Source organism: Halichoerus grypus, chromosome 5 (assembly GCF_964656455.1).
Source record: "Halichoerus grypus chromosome 5, mHalGry1.hap1.1, whole genome shotgun sequence".
NCBI classification, from domain to species: domain Eukaryota; kingdom Metazoa; phylum Chordata; class Mammalia; order Carnivora; family Phocidae; genus Halichoerus; species Halichoerus grypus.
In genome coordinates, this window is record NC_135716.1 from 89,366,052 (window position 1) to 89,379,528 (window position 13,477).

At 34.4% G+C, this 13,477-nt stretch overlaps 1 pseudogene; it reads left to right on the forward strand.

The window, feature by feature from the left end:
- Positions 1–482: 482 nt before the first annotated feature.
- Positions 483–857, forward strand: LOC118522176 (large ribosomal subunit protein eL31 pseudogene; annotated as a pseudogene).
- Positions 858–13,477: the final 12,620 nt, after the last annotated feature.

Sequence of the window (13,477 nt, forward strand, 5' to 3'; positions counted from 1 at the left end):
TAGTTCACACAAAGACTTCATGGAGAGGCCCCCAAAACAAGCTGATCTTCTTGTTGTTTTTCTTCTTTTTTTTGGTTTTGCATATGTAAAAATAAAACAAAAACCCATTGGGAAAAAAAAGAACAGAACCCATTGTATACTGCAACCAGGTAGAATATTTGATTCTGATAGGTAAAGTTAACATAGACAGTAACTTCACTATGTCAGAAGATCATGCTCACCAAAATTAAGGGCTGTCTGTAATTGTACTGACAGCTACACCTCAGCCCAAAGAAACTCAGAAGAAGAGAAAAGCCACTTCTGGGCTGTTAGTACATCAGAGCCCTTCCCATGGGCATACTGGTAAGGCATGGTTTTTTGGAATTCCTGGATTTAACAGATCCATTTGGCTGTAAGATGGAGATTTTATATTTAAAGGCTGTAAGTAGATAATGACAAAGACTAAAAATTGCTTTCCAGCTTTCCAACCAGGGCCCAGCAGCATGGCTTCCACAAAGAAGGGTGACAAGAAGAAGGACCATTCTGTTATCAATGAGGTAGTGACCAGAGAATGCATCAACGGTCACAAATGCATCCATGGAATGGGTTTCAAGAAGTGTGCCCCTTGGACACTCAAAGAGATCTGGAAATTTGCCATGAAGAAGGTGGGAACTCCAGATGTGTGCATTGACACCAGGCTCAACAAAACTATCTGGGCCAAAGCAATAAGGAATGTTCGTTCCATTCTGTCCGTGTGTGGTTGTCCAGAAAATGTAACAAGGATGAAGATTCACCAAACAAGCTCTATAAATTTGTTACCTATGTACCTGTCACCACTTTCAAAAAATCTACAGATAGTTAATGTGGATGAGAGCTAACCACTGATTGTCAAATAAAGGTATAAAACTGCAAAAAAAGTGCTTTCCAATTGATATAAAATACCTTGATACAAGGAAATAACTATTCCAAGAAAGACAGGCAGAATGAGGTCATCATTGAGTGACATAAAATCCAGGAGAGAGGTAAGGAATCAAGGTTTTCACTCTGTCCTAACAAGTAAAAAGCTGAAGGAACTGAAAAATCAGCAGTTCTTTTTTTTTTTGGGAATGAAGATTTCTTTCTTTTTTTTTTTTAAATTTAAATTCAATTAGCCAACATATTGCACATCATTAGTTTTTGGTGTAGAGTTCAATGGTTTATTAGCTGCATATAACACCCAGTGCTTATCATATCACATGGCCTTCTTAATGCCCATCACCCAGTACTTTTTAAGAGAGAGGGAAGCAAACCATAAGAGACTTCAATGATAGAGAACGAACTGAGGGTTGCTGGAAGAGAGGTAGGTGAGGGGATAGATTAAATGGATGATGGGTATTAAGGAAGGCACTTGTTATGATGGGTACTGGGTGTTATACGTAAGTGATGAATCACTAAATTCTACTTCTGAAACCAATATTATCATGTACCTATTGGCTATCTGTGTGTCTTCTTTGGAAAAACGTCTATTCAGATCCTTTGCCCATTTGTAATTGGATTGTTTGGTTTTTTGGTTATTGAGTTGTAGGTGTTCTTCATATATTTTGGATATTAACCTCTTATTGGATATATGATTTGCAAATATCTTTTCCCATTCAGTAGGTTGCTTTTTTATTTTGCTGATTGTTTTCTTTGCTGTACAGAGCTTTTTAGTTTGATGTAGTCCCATTTATTTATTTTTGCTTTTGTTGCCATTGCTTTTGGAGTCAGATCCAAAAAAGTGGTGATATCGCCAAGAATGATGTCAAGGAACTTACCACCTGTTTTCTTTTAGGAGTCTAATTGTTTCTGGTCTTATATTCGAGTCTTTAATCCATTTTGCGTTAGTTTTTATATGTGGTGTAAGATAGTAGTCCAGTTTCAATTTTTTGCGTGTGGCTGTCCAGTTTCCTCAATACCATATTTATTAAGAGACTTATTCTTTTCCCATTGTGTATTCTTGCCTCTTTTGTCATAAATTAATTCACCATTTATGCATGGGTTTATTTCTGTGTTCTTGATTCTGTTCCATTGATACGTTTGTCTGTTATTTATGCCAATACTGTACCGTTTTCATTACTATAGCTTTGTAATATAGTTTGAAATCAGGGTGTATGATACCTCCAGCTTTGTTCTTTTTTTTTTTTTCCTGAAGATTGCTCTGGTTATTTGGGATCTTTTGTGGTTCTATATACATTTTAGGGTTGTTTGTTATATTTCTGTGAAAAATGCCATTGCAATTTTGATAGGGATGGCATTGAATCTATAAATTGCTTTGGGTATGGACATTTTAACAATATTAATTCTTCTAATCCATGAGCACAGAATGTCTTTCCATTTGTTTATGTCTTCCTCAATTTCTTTCATAAATGCCTTGTAGTTTTCTGTGTACAGGTATTTCACCTCCTTGGTTAAATTTTTTCCTAGATATTTTGTTCTTTTTGATGAAATTGTAAATAGGATATTTTCTTAACTTATCATTTTGATATTTTGTTGTTAGTATATAAAAACATGACCGATTTTTGTATGTTGATTTTGTATCCTGCAGCTTTACTGAGTTTATTAGTTCTAATGTTCTTTTGGTGGTGTCTTTAGGGTTTTCTATGTATGAAGTGATGTAATCCCCAAATAGTGACAATTTTACTTCTTCCTTTTTAATTTTTATGCATTTTATTTCTTTTTCTTGCCTAATTGCTCTGGCTACAACTTCCAATACTATGTTGAGTTAAGTGGTGAGTGTGAGCATCCTTGTTTTGTTCCTGATCTTAGAGGAAAAGCTTTCAGGTTTTTCCCAAGGAATATAGTATTAGCTTTTGGCTTGTCATATATGGTCTTTATTATGTTGAGGTACATTTCTTCTTTACTTACTTTGTGAGAGCTTTATCGTAAGTGGATATTGAATTTTGTCAAATGCTTTTTCAGTACTTATTGAGAGATCATATGATTTTTATCCTTCATTTTGTTAATGTAGTGTAGGATGTTGATTGATTTGTGGATATTGAAACATAAATTTTTCCCTGGAATAAATCTGACTTGATCATGGAATGTGATCTTTTTAATGTATTGTTGACTTTAGTTGCTAAAATTTTGTTGAAGATTTTTGCATCTATGTTCATCAGGGATATTGGCCTATAATTTTTCTTTCTTTTTTTTTTTTTTTAAAGATTTTATTTATTTATTTGAGAGAGAGAATGAGATAGAGAGAGTATGAGAAGGGGGAGGGTCAGAGGGAGAAGCAGACTCCCCGCCGAGCAGGGAGCCCGATGCGGGACTCGATCCCGGGACTCCAGGATCATGACCTGAGCCGAAGGCAGTGGCTTAACCAACTGAGCCACCCAGGCGCCCTAATTTTTCTTTTTTTATTGTGATGTGCTTGTCTGATTTTGGTATCATGGTAATGTTGGCCTTGTAAAATATATTTGGAAGTACTCCTTCCTCTTTGATTTTTTTTTTATAAGAGTTTGAAAAAGATGGGCATTAAATCCCCCCATCCCCCTCCTCTCTAAAACCCTCAGTTTGTTTCTTGGAGTCCATAGTCTCTCATGGTTCGTCTCTCCCTCTGATTCCGCCCCCCTTCATTTTTCCCTTCCTTCTCCTAATGTCCTCCATGCTATTCCTTATGTTCCACAAATAAGTGAAACCATATGATAATTGACTTTCTCTGCTTGACTTATTTCACTTAGCATAATCTCCTCCAGTCCCATCCATGTTGATGTAAAAGTTGGGTATTCATCCTTTCTGATGGCTAATGTTCCATTGTATATATGGATCACATCTTCTTTATCCATGCATCTGTTGAAGGGCATCTCGGCTCTTTCCACAGTTTGGCTATTGTGGACATTGCTGCTATGAACATTGGGGTGCATATTGTTGACCTCTGAGAGTCGTGGACCTGGGGCGGTGAAGGAACTGAGAAAAAGAGATGACAGTAAAGCGAGGCACAGGGGACCCCGAGCGAACATCCCGAGGTGCCGAGGTTTATTTTCCATACTCTTATATACCTTCTACAGTGATATAGATCTATAATGATTTACAGCAGGGGCGTAGTAAGGCACATTCCTGCACGTACCCAGGATTAGTCAAGCACGTAAGAATCTTTAAAACAGAATAAAGGAACAAAGAGGGGAGTGCCCAATGTGCTGTTTACAGGACAAGGGAACAAAGAGGGGAGTGCACAGTGTGCTGTTTACAGCTGGCTTCCTATCTACAAAACATCTTCTGCTGTGTACTTTAGAACTGACCACACACGTCCCAAGGGCATTTCACTCTGATCCTTTCAGGTTATTTTTAACCCTGCAATCTCGAGTTTTCTCAGAGATCTCGGAGTCTGAGTGAACATGTACCAGTGGCTGTTGTGGCGTTCTGTTTCCCACACATATGGCCCTTCTTTTCACTACATCTGTGTCTTTGGGGTAAATACCCAGGAGTGCAATTGCTGGGTCATAGGGTAGCTCTATTTTCAACTTTTTGAGGCACATCCACACTGTTTTCCAAAGTGGCTGTACCAACTTGCATTCCCACCAACAGTGTAAGAGGGTTCCCTTTTCTCCACAACCTCTCCAACATTTGTTGTTTCTTTCCCTGTCCATTTTTGCCATTCTAACTGGTGTAATGTGGTATCTCAGTGTGGTTTTGATTTGAATTTCCCTGATGGTTAATGATGATGAACGTTTTTTCATGTGTCTGTTAGCCATTTGTATGTCTTCTTCAGAGAAGTGTCTGTTCATGTCTTCTGCCCATTTTTTACTTGATTATTTGTTTTTTAGGTGTTGAGTTTGAGAAGTTCTTTATAGATCTTGGATACCAGCCCTTTATCTGTAGTGTCATTTGCAAATATCTTCTCCCATTCAGTGGGTTGCCTCTATATGAGCTCTTTAAGTTCAGAGTCAGTTTCCTACAGCCTTTTGCATCTCCTGGACATAAGACCCATTGGTTTTAAAGCCAGGTGTTTTAGGGTCTCATATCATCAGTGCAGGTTCCAAGGATGGGAAGTGATGTGGGCCTCAGACCCCTTGTTCTTCAGGGATACACTCCATATTTGTTACATCCTTCCTGCTTCCATAAGGATGGAATCTTATTCCACTGCATTGGAAGTGGGGTTTGGTGGGACTGTATCTTTGTCTCTCTTACCTGGTTTGATGTGGCTTAAATTCTTTGATGTGGAAGAGCTATTCAGCTAGTTCTCATGTCCTTTTCAGAATTGTTCTATATGTAGCTGTAGATTTGGTCTGTGGAAGGAGGTGAGTGCAGGGTCTTCTTATGCTGCCATCTTGAACTGCACTCCCCGAACCCCAATTTGGCAGATTTTTACAAAGCTAAACATACCCTTACCATATGATCCAGCAGTCATACTCCTTGGTATTTATCCAAATTGAATTGAAAACTCATGTCCATTCAAAACCCTGAGCACAGATGTTTTATATATTATATAGACCTTAGCTCTCACCATGGTCTATACAGTGGTGCAGAGTTTTGAACCCACATTTCCCATAGAGCTTTAGAACATCTATCAGTGGACACGTGACAGTGCATCAAGAACAACAGTGTAGAAGGCTTTCACAATGCAATACAAAGCTCAGTTATAAATATGCATTTTGGAAACTAACACCTCTCTTAACAAAAGAAAAACATTTAATGAAAAAAAAGAAAAAGTGTGATGCCAAAGGAGACAAATCAACAAGCAAAAAAATATGTGTAATACTGTGAATGAAAAACTTTGAAAACAATGCTTTGGTAAAATCCACAAAATAAAATCTGTTACATGAATCTACAATATAATTTTGAATGTATTCAGATATTTTATATCCCATAATAAAATCTTTTAATTTTGTTATTAATTTTTCATGTTTCATTATGTTCTTAATGAAAGTCCCTCTTTTATTTTTATGGCAAAATTTCCTTATAGGCTATTAGTTATGTGGCAAAAATGTTTGTGATGAAAATGCTTGTGGCAAAGATGCTTATGGCCAAAGTAGCAGACACATTTTGCAGTAGCTATTACAAACTAATGGTAGTTCCTAAAACACCTCAAACTACATTCCATTTTTCTTCCCCTTTCTACATGCTACTCTCTGTCTGTAGTTCCCATCTCTCTTTATTTTAAACCTTATTAACATGATCTCAAGAGGTCAGAGGTCTTTTCCAGAATATTTTACTGACTTTCCAACATAATTTAGATGGGACTTCATTGTGATCTCATAATATACTCTATCATATTTTTTGCTAAATAGTGCTGTAATGGAGCCTTTATTTTTCTCTTTTCCCCATTATTCTAATACCACTTGTAAACCGTGTCCATACCCTGGGAAAGCACACCTCAGGTCTTGCAGTCTTATGGGGGAAATGCATAAGTAAATCTTTCTCTTTTCACATGAACTGATGTGGTTTTTATCAGGCTTTTTAATAAATTAACAATCAACACTTAGAATATGATTACATATTTTTTACAGGGGACTCACATATTATGACCAGTTTCCCTTATTGTACAATTTTTATTTTTCTGAATGTAATAATTTTTTGCTTAGCTCTTTATTTTTATTTTAATTTAGATTATATTTTTGTTAAAATTATATATCTACATAGTTTTAACGAGCAAAGGGAGCAAAAGAGAAGCTCCCACTTTTTCTCATTTTTATCACTCCAGAGGTAACCATTTTAACTAAATAAGCTGATTCTTTGGGCACTTGCTTCCGTATGGCTAAATATTGCCTATATAGTTATTTGATTTTATAGGTTAAGCACTATCTCTTGCTTTCTACTATGGCATGTAGGATTTATCTCTTTTTTTTCATAATAGCTTTCCTCCCATCCTAATTGCGCACACACTTATTTTCCATGCCTTTTCTTCTAATCTTTCCCAAACATTTATATCTTATTTTAATTAAGTGAACATTAATTATTCACATTATTAATTACTATGTAGATGCTATTTACAGTTAAAACCACAGAGTATGCCACAATTTACTTTTACCTTTGTTGCACAATATTTTGTTTTTCTTGGAATCAGTAATTATCTTTGTTCTTTCCCCTCACCAACCCCTTTTGGTTGTGTTCCATACACAATCTCTAATTCTTCCTGGAAACTCCAAAAGAGTTCTACAAGTCCTGTCAGAATGGTCAAATGCATTGCATCATTCTTTCTTTTTTTTTGACAACTTCCTCTTGGGGTTATCTGCCCTCTGCTTTAGCATGGGTTGGTGGATTGCTGGAGTGCAGCAAGATTTTGCCTGCAGACTTGCTTTTATTATTAATCTTCACCTCTCTCGTCTCATGTGTTGGATTTTGTTTCCTGGGTCCCATGTTTTCTTTCCTTTTTTTTTTTTTTTGGCTTTCCCTTTCATTTTATTGAAGGATATCATGTAATCTGTTTCAAAAAAAGGGAGCCATGGTAGGTAAAATTTTTGACAACTTGTGAGGCTGAAAATGTATTTTACCTTAACATTAGATTTAAAGTTTGTCTTGGTTTAGTAACCAAAGAGGTAAAAGATTTGTACTCTGAAAATTGTAGAACACTTAGGAAAGAAATTGAGGAAGACCCAAAAAAATGGAAAAACATTCCATGCTCATGGATGGGAAGAACAGATATTGTTAAAATGTCTGTACTACCCAAAGCAATCTACATATTTAGTACAATCCCTATCAAAGTACCACCAGCATTTTTCACAGGGCTAGAACAAACAATTCTAAAATTTATATAGAACCAGAAAAGACTCCAAACAGCCAAAGTAATGTTGAAAAAGAAAACCAAAGCTGGAGGCATCACACCCAGACTTCAAGTTGTATTACAAAGCTATAATCATCAAGACAGTATGGTACTGCCACAAAAACAGAGACATAAATCAATGGAACAGAATAAAGAACCCAGAAATGGATCTACAACTCTATGGTCAACTAATCTTTGACAAAGCAGGAAAGAATATCCAGTGGAAAAAAGACAGTCTTTTCAACAAATGGTGTTGGGAAAATTGGACAGCAACATGCAGAAGAATAAAACTGGACTATTTTCTTACACCAGACACAAAAATAAATACAAAATGGATGAAAGACCTAAATGTGAGACAGGAATCCATCAAAATCCTAGAGGAGAACACAGGGAGCAACCTCTTTAACCTTGGCCACAGCAACTTCTTATTAAACATGTCTCCAAAGGCAAGGCAAACAAAAGCAAAAATGAACTATTGGGACTTCATCAAGATAAAAAAACTTCTGCACAGCAAAGGAAACAATCAACAAAACTAAAAAGCAACCAATGAAATGGGAGAAGATATTTGCAGCTGATATTTGGATAAAGGGTTAATATCCAAAATCTATAAAGAACTTATCAAGCTCAACACCCCCAAAATAAAAAGTTCAGTTAAGAAATGGGCAGAAGACATGAACAGACATTTTTCCAAAGAAGACATATAAATGGCTAACAGACACATGAGAAAATGCTCAACATCACTCATCAATAGGGAAATACAAATTAAAACTGCAATGAGATACTTACTACCTCACACCTGTCAGAATGGCTAAAATTAGCAACACAGGAAACGAGATGTTGGCAAGGATACAGAGAAAAGGAAACTCTCTTTTGCATTGTTGGTGGGAATGCAAACTGGTGCAGCCACTGTGGAAAACAGTATGGAGGTTCCTCAAAAAGTTACAAATAGAACTACCCTACAGCAATTGCACTACTAGGTATTTATCCAAAGGATACAAAAATACCGATTCTAAGGCACATATGCACCCCAGTGTTTACAGCAGCACTATCCACAATAGCCCAATATGGAAATAGCTCAAATGTCCATTGACTGATGAATGGATAAAGAAGAGGTGAGATATATATATATTTTTAATATAAATTACATGAATATACAATTTATATTTATATATGATATATAAATATAATAAATATATAACATATAATATAAGTAAATATATATAAGTAAATAATAATGTAAGTATATTTATAAATAATATAAAATAATATATAATAATATAAGTACTTATATTTATAAGTATATATAAATAAATACATATATTTAATTAAATTATATTTATAGGTATTTATATTATTATATATGTATTTATTTTTATATAAATATATAATTTATATTTATATTCATATATAAATTTATTTTTATATTTATATAAATTTATTTTTATATTTATATAAAAATTTACTTTATATATATTATTTATATTTATTATTTATATATTTATATATAAATTTATTTTTATTATTATATTTATATATAACTTACATATAATACATATAAATATATATGTATTTATTCATATTACTCAGCCATCAAAAAGAATGAAATTTTTCTTTCTTGGATGGAACTAGAGGGTATTATGCTAAGTGAAATAAGTCAGTCAGAGAAAGACAAATACCATATGATTTCACTCATATGTGGAATTTAAGAAACAAAACAGATGAACATGGTGGAAAGGAAGGAAAAATAAGATAAAAACAGAGAGGGAGGCAAACGATAAGAGACTTAATTAACTCTAGGAAACAAACTGAGGGCTGCTGAAGGAGTGGTGTTTGGGTGGATGGGGTAAATGGGTGATGGGTATTAAGGAGGGCACTTGATGTAATGAGCACTGGGTGTTATATGCAACTGATGAACCAGTAAATTCTACCCCTGAAACTAATAATACACTATATGTTAACTAACTTGAATTTAAATAAAATTTTGGGAAAAAAAGTTTGTCTTGGTTTAGAATTTTAGGATGGGAATTATTTCTTTGCAGAATGCTAAAGCTTTTGCCCATTTTTTTGTTTTCCAGCATGGCTTTAGAAAATTCTGATGCTATCCTGATTATTGATCTTTTTTACAGAACTTATTTATCTTTCCCTTGAAGACTTCAGAAATCATTTCTTTGTCCTAGTGTTTTACAGTGTCACCTTAGTGTAGATCTGTTTCATTAATTTTGTATGACATTCACTGTGTCTTTTACTGGAAACTGCAGTCTACTACTGAGAGTATTATTATTATATCTTTGATAATTCTCCACAATCTAGTCTCCTAGCATTTTTCCTATTATTTTTTGGAGCTTCCAGTGATAAGATGTTAGTCTTCTTGGATTAATATTTTTTCTTTTTTTATTATATCAATACTTTTTTTCCTTTTGTGTCCTTATCTAATTCTTACATAACTTTTACAAAGTATTCATCATGTCAGAGATTAAAAATTTGTTATGCTTTTAAATGGAACACTATAATACATATATATGTAGATATATTTTTCATATATATGTATATACATGTACATATTTCTCATGTGTATATATGTAGGTTGGTACATTTTCTTCCTACTTAACCATTCTTTTTAATATTGTTTCTATTTTTGTTTTTAAAATATAATTTATATACAATAAAATACAAAAACTGTAAGTGTGCGGTTCAAAAAGTTTTGACAAATGTACACGCTCAATGTACACAAAAATATAAATCACCACTTCAGTCAGGATGTAGAACCTTTCATCATTGTAGAAAGCTTTATCATTCCCATTAGCAATTAGTACCCTTTTATTCCCAGCCCAAGATATAGCTAGTGATCTAATCTGTATATCTTGGCTTAGTTTTGCCTATTCTAGAACTTCATATAAATTCAGTTGTAAACTATGAATTCTTTGGTGTTTGTTTTTTTGTATTCAGTTCGTGGATTGATTGGTATTGTAGTGCTTATCAGTAGTTTATGTTTTACTGCTGCATCATACTGCTTGTTTACCACTCACTAGTTGATGGCTATTTGGGTTGTTTTCAGTTTCAGGCTATTATGATAAAGCTACTATGAATATCCTATGCACATCATTTTATAGGCATAGTTTCTTATTTCTCTTGGAAAAAGCTATCTTGTAGGAGTTGTCAGACCATAGAGTATGTGTATATACCTTTATAAGAAATTGCTTGCTTTCCAAATTGATTGTGCTATTTTACATTTTCACCAAAACTGTATGAAACTGTTGCTCCAAATTATCACCAATGCTTGGTATTATCTATCTTTTAAATTTTATCCACTTTGGTTTTAATTTGTATTTCCCTGATGATCAAGAATGTTGAATATAGTTATGTGTATTTATTGATCATTTGTATGTCTTTTTTGGTTAAGTGTTGGTTCATGATTTCTACCCATTTTATTGCATTCTTTTTAGTAATGTTTTGCGGGAGTTCCCTATATATTCTAGATAAAAATCTGTCATCAGCTACATGCATTATTGATATTTTCCTCCACACGTGGCTTTTCGTATCCTCCATACTGGTTTTCAAGTGAAGAAACTTTTATTTTGATGAACTCTAATTTATAATTGTTTCTTTTGTGGTAGTACTTGGTGTGTCCTATCTAAAAAATCTTTGCCTGTCCAATAATGACAAAGACATTTTTGTATATTTCTCTTAAAGCTTTTATGATTTAGCATTCACATTTATATCTGAAATCCATCTCTAGTTAATTTTTGTGTATGGCATGTAATAGGGATTAGGTTTTATTTTCTTTTATATGGATATCCAGTTGTTCCAGCACCATGTTTTGAAGACTATCACTATCATTGCCCCCATTGAATTAGCTTGGTTCTTTTGTTAAAAATTTGGTGTGTGGGGCTTCTGGGTGGCTCAGTTGGTTAAGCATCTGCCTTCGGCTCAGGTCATGATCCCAGGGTCCTTCCTGGGATTGAGCCCCCATTCAGGCTCCCTTCTCAGCAGGGAGCCTGCCTTTCCCTTTCCCTCCGCTGCTCCCCCTGCTTGTGCTCTCTGGCTCTCTCTGTCAAATAAATAAATAAATAAAATCTTAAAAAAAAAAAATCTGGGGTGTGTGTGTGTGTGTGTGTGTGTGTGTGTGTGTGTGTGTATCTGAACTCTCTGTTCTGCTCTATTGATCTGTATGTGTATCCTTATTCTAGTGCCCCACTGTGTTGATTACTGTAGCTATATAGAAAGTTCTTGAAATCAGGTGGTGTATGATCCTAAGCTTTGTTCTTCTATTTTTCAGATTTGTGTTGGTTTTTTGCATTTTCATATATACTTAGACTCAGCTTTAACTTGAGGAGAATTGACATCTTAATGAGTCTTTTACTTTATAAAAGAGCAAATATATTAGATCATCTTACTTTCAACAATGTTTTGAGGATGTCTATAAAAAATTTCTGTAACTTTTGTTATGTTATTCCTATTTCATACTTTTGGCTGCTGTTATAAATGAAAATATTTAAAATTGCTCTTACCAATTGTTTTGTTGCTAGTTATATATAATCACAGTTGATTTTTATGTGTTGACCTTGAGTCCTGTAAACTTGCTACATTCACTTATTGTCACAGTTGCTTTGTAGAATCCTTGGGATTTTCATATGAATAATCATAATTTCTGAAAAAAATAACAGTTTAAATTATTTCTTTCCAAACTCTGTGTCTTTTATTTTTCTTTCTTGTCTTCTTGTACTGGCTAGGAATTCTTGCACAGTATACCATGAAAGTAGTAAAGGTGGATCTTTTTGCCTTGTTCCTCATCTTCAGGGGAAAGTGTATATCTTCCCCATTAATTATGATATTAATCATGGTTTCTAAAATTCCCTTATATTCCTAGTTTTCTGAGAGTTTTTATTATGAATGGACATTGAATTTTGTCAAGTGCCTTTTTAAGTCTATTGAGATGATCATTTAAAAAATTTTTTTAGTCTCCTAATATGATGAAGATTGGTTGTTGAATGATAAGCCAACCTTAAATTCTGGGATAAACCCCACTTGGCATGGTGTATTATTTTTTAATAGATTGCTGGATTTGATTTGATAATTTCTTTTTTTTTTTTAAAGATTTTATTTATTTATTTGACAGAGAGAGAGAGATAGCGAGAGCAGGAGCACAAGCAGGGAGAGTAGGAGAGGGAGAAGCAGGCTTCCAGCCCAATAGGGAGCCCGATGTGGGGCTCCATCCCAGGACTCTGGGATCATGACCTGAGCCAAAGGCAGATGCTTAATGACCGAGCCACCAGGCACCCCCGATTTGGTAATTTCTTTTAGCAATTTGTACATCTATGTTCATGGATGCTGTTATTTTATAATTTTAATTTTTGTGATGTCTTTGTCATGTTTTAATATCAGGGTTATGTTGGCCTCATAAAATTATTTGAAAAGTGTTGTCTACTCCTTTTCTTACAGTAGGGTGTTCAGTAAGTGTGGAATGAATGTCACAGTCAGGGTTGAAGCAGGTTTTCTTTTCCTCCCTTACTTCTTGTTCTATTCACGTCAATGTATGCATTTTCATTAGTTTCTCCAACTACCAGCTAACCAAACTGCCAAGAATTATGAATTTCTCACACAAAGTATGTCTGAGTGTAGAAAATGTTACCTAAGAGCTTGGATAGGGGAAGATGTCACAGGAAAGCTAATATTACATACAATAAAGAAAACCCAAAACACTGTTAAAATATTGTATTACCAAGTGTACTTTTTGTTTAACCCCCAATGAGGGTGTTTACTTGGTTCTTCCTTCATATGACA